The sequence below is a fragment of the Pseudophryne corroboree genome, chromosome 2, assembly GCF_028390025.1.
Source record: "Pseudophryne corroboree isolate aPseCor3 chromosome 2, aPseCor3.hap2, whole genome shotgun sequence".
Lineage (NCBI taxonomy): Eukaryota > Metazoa > Chordata > Amphibia > Anura > Myobatrachidae > Pseudophryne > Pseudophryne corroboree.
Window position 1 is genome coordinate 454,424,312 of NC_086445.1, and position 14,420 is coordinate 454,438,731.

Genomic DNA, 14,420 nt, shown 5'->3' on the forward strand with positions numbered 1-14,420 from the left:
TGTAATTAGACCAGTGGCGGAACTTGTGAGTGGTGGGTCCAGGTGCAAACATATACTTTGGGCCCCCTTCCTCTGACCCACCCAATGTTCATAATATGTCACACGTCAGTGAGTGAGAAGGAGAGGCAGCAGATGTCAGGGAGAAGCCGAGAGTGGCAGAGAGAGGCACAGAGTGACAGGGGGAGGGAACATGTAGAGGCAGTAGATGACAAGGAGAGGGTGACAGGAGTACAATCACACAGTACTGCACACAGTTCTCTGCTGTGTGGAGGTGGGTGTTGAAAGAAGAGTGTGCTACTGCACAGACTCTCTAGTCTTCCTGTCCTCCAACGAGGCCTCATGTCCTAATCCATGGTGGTCACCAAGATCACTATTGAGCAGGGGCCATCCTTTTTCTTATATCCTTACTGAACAAGACTGTGTAGTGACAGGGTGGGATACAGAAGTCTCCTACTTAGGTCCTATAAGAGACCTGGTTAACACCTGCCATAAAACTGTCCCAACATCCCTGCACTGCTACTGGTTTCCAGTATGCACTCACCGTCTGGTGAGCTGCATTCAACCCTGATCTGCTCTAGCTCTGCTCCATCACCAGTGCACATGTCACAGTGGGTATGGCTGTACCTGCTATCCATCAGTAAGCCTACACCACTGGTTATGTAACTTGACTGTTCATAGTTTGAGTCATCCGCTGGTATGTGTCTATGTAACTCTGCAATACCAGCAACCTGCACACACATCATTTCCGACAGTAGGAACACAGCGAGCCACCGCCCTGTCTGTGAGGGGGGCCCACCCCATGTACTTTCCTCAGTTCAGCACTTGGTGAAGCAGGTTCTGACAGCACCAATTACACCAGCCGTGAACAGCCTTTAATTCACAGACAGCTGTGATTTTGAAGAAGTCACAGCTCTGTGAATTAGAAGCAGTACGCATCCGCAATCATTAGCGCTGACAGGCAGCAGGACTCCAGCCCAGATGGCAAATGTTTGCGGCTACACACACACAAGGTCAGCCCCACCTCCCTGAGGGAGGGCCGATTCCTCAGGCAGTGGGGCCTATCTTGTTCCCTTCGCTGAACCAGGTCGTCTGACTCTGCTCAGATTGGTTGTGCGGTGGCCCAGGGGGAAAACTCATTGCTGGTCTGGGCAGCAGTGGGCCCTTAGTCCCCATGGGCCCTGGTGTAATGCGCCTGCTGCACAAATGGTAGTTCCACCTCTGAATTAGACAAAAATCTAAGTAAGGTGCTGTTTATACAAGCAGTATTTTTGCAGTTTTAAAATACTGCATTCACATGTGTGAACCCAGTACTAACTCAAAACATCATAGGAATCATTGACTCCCCTGGAGGTACTGGTGGACATTGTATGTGGGTTTTTCAGGATTTGTATACCGAGCAAAGTGATCTATTTATTAAGCCATTGAGAGTGATAAAGTGGAGAGAGATAGGGGTATATTTACTTAAGTGCGGGTTTAAAGAAGTGAAGATGTTGTCAGGAGCGGCTCCAGAGGTGGGGCTGCAGCGCACTTCAAATTTGAAATAGGCAAGCCGCACCAACTGGCAGTGAGTCAGATTGGCATGGCAGTAGGTGTGTCTCCAATATTTGAAATTTGAACTGCACTGCAGCCCCACTTCTGGAGCCGCCACTGGATGTTGCCCTTAGCAACCAATCAGATTCTACGTATAATTTATCAAGCACCTTTCTACAAGATAATAGCCATAATGGGCAACTTCTCCACTTCTATAAACTAGAGATGTGCACCGGAAATTTTTGGTTTTGGATTTGGTTCCGCGGCCGTGTTTTGGATTCGGACGCGTTTTGGCAAAACCCCCCTGAAATTTTTTTGTCGGATTTGGGTGTGTTTTGGATTCGGGTGTTTTTTTTTTTTAAAATCCTCAAAAACAGCTTAAATCATAGAATTTGGGGGTCATTTTGATCCCATAGTATTATTAACCTCAATAACCATAATTTACGCTCATTTCCAGTCTATTCTGAACACCTCACACCTCACAATATTATTTTTAGTCCTAAAATTTGCACCGAGGTCGCTGGATGACTAAGCTAAGCGACCCAAGTGGGCGGTGCAAACACCTGGCCCATCTAGGAGTGGCACTGCAGTGTCAGACAGGATGGCACTTAAAAAGATTAGCCCCAAACATCACATGATGCAGAGATAAATAAATAAAAAAAAGAGGTGCAAGATGAAATTGTCCTTGGGCCCTCCACCCACCCTTATGTTGTATAAACAGGACATGCACACTTTAACAAACCCATCATTTCAGCCACAGGGTCTGCCACACGACTGTGGCTGAAATGACTGGTTGGTTTGGGCCCCCACCAAAAAAGAAGCAATCAATCTCTCCTTGCACAAACTGGCTCTACAGAGGCAAGATGTCCACCTCATCATCATCGTCCAATTCCTCACCCCTTTCACTGTGTACATCCCCCTCCTCACAGAGTATTAATTCGTCCCCACTGGAATCCACCATCTCAGGTCCCTGTGTACTTTCTGGAGGCAATTGCTGGTGAATGTCTCCACGGAGGAATTGATTATAATTCATTTTGATGAACATCATCTTCTCCACATTTTCTGGAAGGTCCCTCGTACGCCAGTTGCTGACAAGGTGACCGGCTGCACTAAACACTCTTTCGGAGTACACACTGGAGGGGGGGCAACTTAGGTAAAATAAAACCAGTTTGTGCAAGGGCCTCCAAATTGCCTCTTTTTCCTGCCAGTATACATACGGACTGTCTGACGTGCCTACTTGTATGCGGTCCAGACTGCCCTGCATCACCGCCAGTGGGTGGGCTCGGAATTCTTAGCCTTTTCATCGCAGCCCCAGTTGCGGGAGAATGTGAAGGAGGAGCTGTTGACGGGTCACGTTCCGCTTGACTTGACAAGTGTCTCACCAGCAGGTCTTTGAACATGTGCAGACTTGTGTCTGCCGGAAAGAGAGATACAACGTAGGCTTTAAACCTAGGATTGAGCATGGTGGCCAAAATGTAGTGCTCTGATTTCAACAGATTGACCACCCGTGAATCCTGGTTAAGCGAATGAAGGGCTCTATTAGATAGAATAAAGCCAGTTTGTGCAAGGGCCTCCAAATTGCCTCTTTTTCCTGCCAGTATACGTACGGACTGTCTGACGTGCCTACTTGTCCCACATGCCTAGCGGAATCGCTCCGTTTTAGTTCCTCCTTCAATCTCTCCAGCTGCTTCTGCAAAAGCCTGAAGAGGGGAATGACCTGACTCAGGCTGGCAGTGTCTGTACTGACTTCACGTGTGGCAAGTTCAAAGGGTTGCAGAACCTTGCACAACGTTGAAATCATTCTCCACTGCGCTTGAGTCAGGTGCATTCCCCCTCCTTTGCCTATATCGTAGGCAGATGTATAGGCTTGAATGGCCTTTTGCTGCTCCTCCATCCTCTGAAGCATATAGAGGGTTGAATTCCACCTCGTTACCACCTCTTGCTTCAGATGATGGCGGGGCAGGTTCAGGAGTGTTTGCTGGTGCTCCAGTCTTCGGCACACGGTGGCTGAATGCCGAAAGTGTCCCGCAATTCTTCGGGCCACCGACAGCATCTCTTGCACGCCCCTGTCGTTTTAAAAAAAATTCTGCACCACCAAATTCAATGTATGTGCAAAACATGGGACGTGCTAGAATTTGCCGACGTGTAATGCACGCACAATATTGGTGGCGTTGTCCGATGTCACAAATCCCCAGGAGAGTCCAGTTGGGGTAAGCCATTCTGCAATGATGTTCCTCAGTTTCTGTAAGAGGTTGTCAGCTGTGTGTCTCTTATGGAAAGCGGTGATACAAAGCGTAGCCTGCCTAGGAATGAGTTGGCGTTTGCGAGATGCTGCTACTGGTGCCGCCGCTGCTGTTCTTGCTGCGGGAGGCAATACATCTACCCAGTGGGCTGTCACAGTCATATAGTCCTGAGTCTGCCCTGCTCCACTTGTCCACATGTCCGTGGTTAAGTGGACATTGGGTACAACTGCATTTTTTAGGACACTGGTGACTCTTTTTCTGACGTCTGTGTACATTCTCGGTATCGCCTGCCTAGAGAAGTGGAACCTAGATGGTATTTGGTACCAGGGACACAGTACCTCAAGCAATTCTCTAATTCCCTGTGAATTAACGGTGGATACCGGACACACGTTTAACACCAACACAGCTGCCAAGACCTAAGTTATCCGCTTTGCAGCAGGATGACTGCTGTGATATTTCATCTTCCTCGCAAAGGACTGTTGGACAGTCAATTGCTTACTGGAAGTAGTACAAGTGGTCTTCCGACTTCCCTTCTGGGATGACGGTCGACTCCCAGCAGCAACAACAGCAGCGCCAGCAGCAGTAGGCGTTACACTCAAGGATCCATTGGAGGAATCTCGTACGCCGATTGCTGACAAGGTTACCGGCTGCACTAAACACTCTTTCGGAGTACACACTGGAGGGGGGCGGGGGGGGGGGGGCAACTTAGGTAAAATAAAGCCGGTTTGTGCAAGGGCATCCAAATTGGATCTTTTTCCTGCCAGTATACGTATGGACTGTCTGACATGCCTATTTGGGTGCTGTCACTCATATAATCCTCCACCATTCTTTCAATGGTGACATAATTATATGCAGTAACAGTAGACATGTCAGTAATCGTTGGCAGGTCCTTCAGTCCGGACCAGATGTCAGCTTTCGCTCCTGACTGCCCTGCATCACCGCCAGCGGGTGGGCTAGGAAATCTTATCCTTCTCCTTGCAGCCCCAGTGGCGGGAGAAATTGAAGGAGGAGCTGTTGACGGGTCATATTCCGCTTGAGTTGACAATTTACTCACCAGCAGGTCTTTGCACCTCTGCACACTTGTGTCTGCCGGACAGAGAGATACAATGTAGGCTTTAAACCTAGGATCGAGCACGGTGGCCAAATTGTAGTGCTTTGATTTCAACAGATTGACCACTCTTGAATCCTGGCAAAGCGAATGAAGGGCTCCATCCACAAATCCGACATACTTTGCAGAATTGCTCCGTCTTATCACAGGAATTATACGCCAGTATCACAGGGATTATATGGCAATATCACTGGAATTATACGGCAATATCACAGGAATTATACGCCAGTATCACGTGAATTATATGACAGTATCACAGGAATTATACTCCAGTATTCCGAGAATTATATGGCAATATCACAGGAATTATACGGCAATATCACAGGAATTATACGACAGTGTTCTGAGAATTATATGGCAATATCACTGGAATTATATGGCAATATCACAGGAATTATACGCCAGTATCACAGGAATTATATGTCATTATCACAGGAATTATACACCAGTATCATGGGAATTATACGCCAATATTCAGAGAATTATATGGCAATATCACAGGAATTATACGACAATGTCACAGGAATTATACGCCAGTATTACAGGAATTATATGGCAATATCACAGGAAATATACGCCAGTATCACAGGAATTATATGGCAGTATCACAGGAATTATACGCCAGTATTCCGAAAATTGTATGGCAATATCACAGGAATTATACGGCAATATCACAGGAATAATACACTAGTATCACGGGGATTATTTGCCAGTATTCCGAGATTTATATGGCAATATCACAGGAATTATACAGCAATATCACAGGAATTATATGCCAGTATCACAGGAATTAAATGCCAGTATTACGAGAATTATACGGCAATATCACAGGAATTATACGGTAATATCGTAGGAATTATACGCCAGTATTCCGAGAATTATACGGCAGTGTCACAGGCATTATACGCCAGTATTCCGAGAATTATACGGCAGTGTCACAGGCATTATACGCCAGTATTCCGAGAATTATACGGCAATATCACAGGAATTATACGCCAGTATTCCGAGAATTATACGGCAATATCACAGGAATTATACAGCAATATCATAGGAATTATACGCCAGTATTCCGAGAATTATAAGGCAATATCACAGGAATTATACGCCAGTGTCACGGGAATTATATGGCAATATCACTGGAATTATACGGCAGTATCACAAGAATTATACGCCAGTATCACGGGAATTATACGGCAATATCACAGGAATTATACGCCAGTATCACGGGAATTATATGGCAATATCACTGGAATTATGCGGCAGTATCACAGGAATTATACGCCAGTATCACGGGAATTATACGGCAATATCACGGGAATTATATGCCAGTATCACGGGACTTATATAGCAGTAACACTGGATATATGGCAGCAGAGGACACCACCACTGTGACTGGTCACTGGACTGATGCTGCACAAGACACTTCCCCTGGTCTAATGCAGGACAAAACAGCACCACTGAAAGGGACTTATACAGCTACACTGGATATATGGAAGCAGAGGACACCACCACTGTGACTGGTCACTGGACTGATGCTGCACAAGACACTACCCCTGGTCTGATGCAAGACAACACAGCAAAAATGCAAGGGACTTATACAGCAGCCAGCAGCACTGGGGACATATAGCAGCAGAGTACACCAACACTGTGACTGGCTGGACTGATGCAGCATAATACACTGACTACACTGGACTGGACTGAGCAGCACAATACAGCACTAGACTCGCCACCCCAGTGTGGTGGTTTGTATGACATAACTTCAGAGTCCGGCACCTGCCTACACGCCCTACTCTGCATGCTTTGTCTACAAGGTACTGTATAAATCATCAGGAAAAGGAACAATTGAAGAGGTGTTGGAACTGCAGAATTTGGTGAGGGAGGGTTAATATGGCTCAATTCCCCATTCCCTCCGCCCCTCTGTCTGTTTGTCAGAAAAACACACACACTTGTAAACCGGTTACAGCAATGGGTCTCAGTTCCAACCCTCAAGTACTCCAACAGCTCATGTTTTGAGGATACTGTTTGTGTCGCAGATGGTATAGTTACTGACCCAGCTCACCTGTGCATGATTAAAGACTCACACAAAACATTACCTGTTGGTGGTACTTAAGGACTGGAGTTTAGAACCACTGGGTTAGAGTAAACCGGTACCCTAATTGCCTACTTAGCCCTAGGATGCATAATGAATTATTGGAACCTGGGTAAGGCCACCGCAAAGCAGAGCAGCTTGAAGAAGAAATTGATTGCATTGATGACTAGAGAGAGCAGATTTTCTAGGCTAAACTGATGGGGGCAACAGACTGCTAATGCCATATGATAGCCTTACTCCCTCTGCCAGCCCTGCGAGAGGGTGTGAGCAGATGCTTTGCATAGGAGGCTTTAGTTAAAGAATTTCTCTAATAAATTATTATATTAATAATGTCAGTATTTCAGGTTCATACCCAGAATTTTTTATATTATGAAGTCTTATACCTAATAATATTCTAATGTATAGCAACAAGTCACACAAATATAATTTCAATGTCATATGCAAAGAACATACTGCTCTTTGTGAGTTTGACTCACAGATGCAGATTTACTAAAGCTTCTAAAACAGACAAGTGGTGGTGTTGTCCATAGCAACTAATGTCTTTTTCTAGAATGCAATAGAGAAATGATAGCTAGAAGCTGATTGGTTACTATGTTTTGTACATCACATTTGGGGCAGGATGTACTAAAGGAAAAATGGGGGTTATCCGCATTTTCAAATGTACTTTGGCCGCCCACATATTGATGCAGAGGGTATCGCCAGCTTTTTATTGTGATACCCTGTAGAAGCATGTGGGCTTCTTACCGCATCCCGCCGTCCAGTGCCGCTCATGCCGCCGGCCCTTATACCTGAGTGTAGGCAGCCTCCCGTCGCAGTCCCGGATCCCAGCCTCCTCCTCACCCAGCAATACAGCCAGATGTCCGGGACTGGCTGCAGATGTCACTGCCCGGGGCTGGGAGGTGACGGAGACCCCCGGAGGCCCCCGCACACCCACTCCTCTAGACCACCTAGATTCGCAGGGGGTCTCTGCCATCGCATTGCCATATTAATCGCATATATTAGTACATATGCAATTAGCAGCGGGCCGCAAAGACTATTAGTACATCCCGCCATCAGAAGTTAGATAACTGCTCTGTGATATTGGAGGAACCCTGCACCTTCTGTTCCTCTCCATCATGACATACACCTCTGTCCTTACTTATATACAGGTAATAGTAGTAGTACGCAGGTCATGGCTTCCCACAAGATTGGCACATTAAGCTCCTGAAAAACTTTGTTCTGCTATGTGCATACCAATGTCCTGATTGGGCACATTTTGCTCTATCACTGCCTACTTCAGAACTTGGGACATTCAGACAAGGAGATAAAGAGTAATATACAAAAGGGACCCGGACCCTAATTATATGTACCTTATTAATCCTGCAATCATTTTAATGTACCTAAAGATTGCCGCCCAGTCACATTTATTTTAATATACAAGCTTTGATTGCAAACACAGCCAACACACATCTCAAACCTTGACTCATCCACCTACTTTTACCACCATTTAATTTCGGTGAACAGTTAAATATTTCATTAACTAATGGCAAATACCAAAGCAGTATGCTCAGCAGGGTCCATTTATCAATAATCACATTTACAGTGTTCGCGTTGCAGAATGCGATCACTTCGAGTGACTGTATCACCCGGCACAGGCAATTCCTGTGATGTGCCAAGTGTGGTGCGGGGGTTGCAGCTAAACCCTGAAAAATGGATGTTTAAGGGGAAATAGCCACAAATATTGCTGGATAAATGTGTCCTATAGTCTGTAACATCATTACCCTGGCATATCAGTCAGCTCTTACATACTGTATAACTGGAAGCGCCTGTGACGTTTGGCCAGAAATTAGTGGATTCACTGTTCACTGGATCCATAAAGGAGATGTATTCAGTTTAGTTTGGGCACCACATAAACTTGTAACCACCTCTTCCATGTCCACATTTGCAGTGTGTGGCAGCAGGGGCTGAGAGAAGCAAAATGTAATACTATATAAAAGATTCTATATGAGAGACTGGCATTGTACAGTGACCCCTAAAATCATTCACACAGTGTGTTAAATGGAATTAAATCTATAAAAACAATATAAAACTGTAGACTAGGAACATAATAGACATTGAAATTTACAAATAATACAATTATATGTAAATTTCCTTTCTCTAACGTCCTAGAGGATGCTGGGGACTCCATAAGGACCATGGGGATAGACGGGCTCCGCAGGAGACATGGGCACTTTAAGAAAGACTTTAGGTCTGGGTGTGCACTGGCTCCTCCCTCTATGCCCCTCCTCTAGACCTCAGTTTGATACTGTGCCCAGAGGAGATGGGTGCACTACAGGGAGCTCTCCTGAGCTTCCTGTCAGAAAGTATATTTGTTAGGTTTTTTATTTTCAGGGAGCCTGCTGGCAACAGACTCCCTGCATCGAGGGACTGAGGAGAGAGAAACATACCTACTTCTGTGAGTTTCAAGGCTCTGTTTCTTAGGCTACTGGACACCATTAGCTCCAGAGGGATTGGTACGCAGGTCTCACCCTCGCCGTCCATCCCAGAGCCGCGCCGCCGTCCTCCTTGCAGAGCCGGAAGATAGAAGCCGGGTGAGTATGAGAAGAAAAGAAGACTTCAGAGGCGGCAGAAGACTTCATGATCTTCACTGAGGTAACGCACAGCAGTAAAGCTGTGCGCCATTGCTCCCATACACCTCACACAACGCAGTCACTGTAAGGGTGCAGGGCGCAGGGGGGGGCGCCCTGGGCAGCAATAAAACCTCTCCATTGGCAAAATAAGTATATACATGTACAGATGGGCACTGTACATGTATATAACAGAGCCCCCGCCAGTTTTCAGGAATTTTGAGCGGGACAGAAGCCCGCCGCCGAGGGGGCGGGGCTTCTCCCTCAGCACTCACCAGCGCCATTTTTTTCCACAGCACAGCGCTGAGAGGAAGCTCCCTGGACTCTCCCCTGCTAATACATAGCGCTGGGGTGTGTGCTGACATACTCTCTCTCTGTCTCTCCAAAGGGCCTGGTGGGGAAACTATCTTCAGATAAGAGGTTCCCTGTGTGTGTGGTGTGTCGGTACGCGTGTGTCGACATGTCTGAGGTAGAAGGCTCACCTAGGGAGGAGGGGGAGCGTATGAATGTGAGGTCTCCGTCGGCGGTGCCGACACCTGACTGGATGGATATGTGGAATGTTTTAAGTGCTAGTGTGAACTTATTGCACAAAAGATTAGACAAAGCTGAAGCTAAGGAACAGTCAGGGAGTGAACCCATGTCTGTCCCTATGTCGCCGGGACCTTCAGGGTCTCAAAAGCGCCCACTATCCCAAATAGGAGACACAGATACCGACACGGATTCGGACTCCAGTGTCGACTACGATGATGCAAAGTTACAGCCAAAAGTGTCTAAATGTATTCGATATATGATTATTGCAATAAAAGAAGTGTTGCATATCACAGAGGAACCCCCTGTCCCTGACACGAGGGTACACATCTATAAGGGAAAGAAGCCTGAAGTAACTTTTCCCTCCTCACATGAGTTGAACGAATTATGTGAAAAAGCGTGGGAATCTCCAGACAAAAAAACTGCAGATTCCCAAAAGGATTCTTATGGCGTATCCTTCCCGCCAACGGACAGGATACGGTGGGAATCCTCCCCTAAGGTGGACAAAGCGTTGACACGCTTGTCAAAAAAGATAGCGCTGCCATCCCAAGATACGGCTACCCTCAAGGATCCTGCTGACCGCAAGCAGGAGGTTACCTTGAAATCCATTTACACACATTCTGGTACATTACTCAGACCGGCAATTGCGTCGGCCTGGGTTTGTAGCGCTGTAGCAGCATGGACAGATTCCTTATCAGCGGAAATTGAGACCCTAGATAAGGATACCATTTTATTGACCCTAGGCCATATAAAGGATGCTGTTTTATATATGAGAGATGCTCAAAGAGACATTAGTTTACTGGGTTCCAGAATAAACGCTATGTCAATTTCTGCTAGATGAGTCCTCTGGACCCGGCAGTGGACAGGTGATGCCGACTCAAAAAGACAAATGGAGGTTTTACCTTACAAGGGTGAGGAATTGTTTGGGGAAGGTCTATCGGACCTGGTCTCCACAGCTACAGCAGGTAAATCGAATTTTTTGCCTTATGTTCCCTCACAACCTAAGAAAGCGCCACATTATCAAATGCAGTCCTTTCGTTCAAATAAAAGCAAAAGAGTACGTGGATCATCCTTTCTTGCCAGAGGTAAGGGCAGAGGTAAAAAGCTGCACAGCACAGCTAGTTCCCAGGAACAGAGGTCCTCCCCGGCCTCTGCAAAATCCACGGCATGACGCTGGGGCTCTGCTGAGGGAGTCCGCCCCAGTGGGGGCACGTCTTCGACTTTTCAGCCACATCTGGGTTCACTCACAGGTGGATCCCTGGGCAATAGAAATTGTTTCTCAGGGATACAAGCTGGAATTCGAAGAGGTGCCTCCTCAACGGTTTTTCAAATCGGCTCTACCGACTTCTCCCCTAGAAAGGGAGATAGTGTTAAATGCTATTCACAAATTGTGTCTTCAACAAGTGGTGGTCGAAGTTCCCCTGCTTCGGAGAGGGAAGGGATACTACTCAACCCTGTTTGTAGTTCCGAAACCGGACGGTTCGGTCAGACCCATATTGAATTTAAAATCCCTGAACCTATACGTAAAACGGTTCAAGTACAAGATGGAATCGCTCAGAGTGGTCATCGCCAGCCTGGAAGGGGGGGATTTTATGGTATCTCTGGACATAAAGGATGCATACCTTCATGTCCCCATTTATCCACCTCACCAGGCGTACCTGAGATTTGCGGTACAGGATTGTCATTACCAATTTCAGACGTTGCCGTTTGGGCTTTCCACGGCGCCGAGGATTTTCACCAAGGTAATGGCGGAAATGATGGTGCTCCTGCGCAAGCAGGGTGTCACAATTATCCCATACTTGGACGATCTCCTCATAAAAGTGAGATCACGAGAGAAGTTACTGAACAGCGTGTCACTTTCATTGAAGGTGTTACAGCAACACGGCTGGATTCTCAATATCCCGAAGTCACAGCTGGTTCCTACGACTCGTCAGACCTTCTTGGGCATGATTCTGGACACAGACCAGAAAAGGGTTTTTCTTCCGACAGAAAAAGCTCAGGAACTCATGACTCTGGTCAAGAACCTATTGAAGCCAAAACAAGTGTCTGTGCATCATTGCACTCAAGTCCTGGGAAAAATGGTTGCAACATACGAAGCCATTCCCTTTGGCAGGTTCCATGCAAGGACTTTTCAATGGGACCTATTGGACAAGTGGTCCGGGTCACATCTACAAATTCATCAGCTGATCACCCTGTCCCCCAGGGCCAGGGTATCTCTCCTGTGGTGGCTGCAGAGTGCTCACCTTTTGGAATGCCGCAGGTTCGGCATTCAGGATTGGTTCCTGGTGACCACGGACGCGAGCCTCAGAGGGTGGGGAGCAGTCACACAGGGAAGAAACTTCCAAGGACTTTGGACAAGTCAAGAGACTTGTCTTCACATCAGCATCCTGGAACTGAGGGCCATATACAACGCCCTACGTCAAGCGGAGAACTTACTTCGCGACCAACCAGTTCTGATCCAGTCAGACAACATCACCGCAGTGGCTCATGTAAACCGCCAAGGCGGCACAAGGAGCAGAGTGGCAATGGCGGAAGCCACCAGGATTCTTCGCTGGGCGTAAAATCATGTAAGCGCACAATCAGCAGTGTTCATTCCGGGAGTGGACAACTGGGAAGCAGACTTCCTCAGCAGACACAACCTGCATCCAGGGGAGTGGGGACTTCATCGGGAAGTCATCGCACAGATTGCAAGTCAGTGGGGACTGCCCCAGATAGACATGATGGCGTCCCGCCTCAACAAAAAGCTACAGTGGTATTGCGCCAAATCAAAAGACCCTCAGGCGGTAGCAGTAGATGCCCTAGTGACACCGTGGGTGTTCCAGTCGGTCTATGTGTTTCCTCCTCTTCCTCTCATACCCAAGGTGTTGAGAATAATAAGAAAAAGAGGAGTGAGAACAATTCTCATTGTTCCAGATTGGCCACGAAGGACCTGGTATCCGGATCTGCTGGAAATGCTCACAGTAGATCCGTGGCCTCTTCCTCTAAGACAGGACCTGTTACAACAGGGGCCATGTCTGTTCCAAGACTTACCGCGGCTACGTTTGACGGCATGGCGGTTGAACGCCGGATCCTAGCGGAAAAAGGAATTCCGGATGAGGTCATTCCTACTCTGATAAAGGCTAGGAAAGATGTGACAGCGAAACATTATCACCGGATATGGCGAAAATATGTTTCTTGGTGTGAGGCCAGGAATGATCTTACGGAAGAATTCCATCTGAGCGGTTTCCTTCACTTCCTACAGACTGGAGTGAATTTGGGCCTAAAATTAGGCTCCATTAAGGTTCAGATTTCGGTCTTATCCATTTTCTTTCAAAAAGAATTGGCTTCTCTCCCAGAAGTACAGACTTTTGTGAAGGGAGTGCTGCATATTCAGCCTCCTTTTATACCTCCGGTGGTGCCTTGGGACCTTAACGTGGTGTTGAGTTTCCTTAAGTCGCACTGGTTTGAACTACTTCAAACGGTGGAGTTAAAATATCTCACTTGGAAGGTGGTCATGTTATTAGCCTTGGCTTCGGCTAGGCGAGTGCCGGAATTGGCGGCTTTGTCTCATAAAAGCCCCTATCTGGTTTTCCATATGGATAGGGCGGAATTGCGGACCCGTCCTCAATTCTTGCCTAAGGTGGTGTCATCTTTTCATATGAACCAACCTATTGTGGTGCCTGTGGCTACACGAGATTTGGAGGATTCCGAGTCCCTTGATGTAGTCAGGGCTTTGAAAATTTATGTGGCCAGAACGGCTAGAGTCAGGAAAACAGAAGCACTGTTTGTCCTATATGCAGCCAACAAGGTTGGCGCTCCTGCTTCAAAGCAGACTATTGCTCACTGGATCTGTAACACGATTCAGCAGGCGCATTCTACGGCTGGATTGCCGTTACCAAAATCGGTCAAGGCCCATTCCACTAGGAAGGTGGGCTCGTCTTGGGCGGCTGCCCGAGGGGTCTCGGCACTACAACTGTGCCGAGCTGCTACTTGGGTTCCAACACCTTTGCAAAGTTCTATAAGTTTGATACCCTGGCTGAGGAGGACCTTGCGTTTGCTCTATCGGTGCTGCAGAGTCATCCGCACTCTCCCCCCGTTTGGGAGCTTTGGTATAATCCCCATGGTCCTTACGGAGTCCCCAGCATCCTCTAGGACGTTAGAGAAAATAAGATTTTTAACCTACTGGTAAATCTTTTTCTCGTAGTCCGTAGAGGATGCTGGGCGCCCGTCCCAAGTGCGGACTACTTCTACGAGACTTGTATATAGTTTTGCTTACATAAGGGTTATGTTATAGTTTCATCAGGTTGGACTGATGCTACGTTGTTTTTTCATACTGT

At 47.1% G+C, this 14,420-nt stretch overlaps 1 protein-coding gene across 8 annotated transcripts in view; it reads left to right on the plus strand.

The window, feature by feature from the left end:
• LOC135027842 (uncharacterized) overlaps positions 1-14,420 on the plus strand; it is a 1,366,020-nt gene that overhangs the window by 389,317 nt on the left and 962,283 nt on the right. The window lies entirely within an intron of this gene.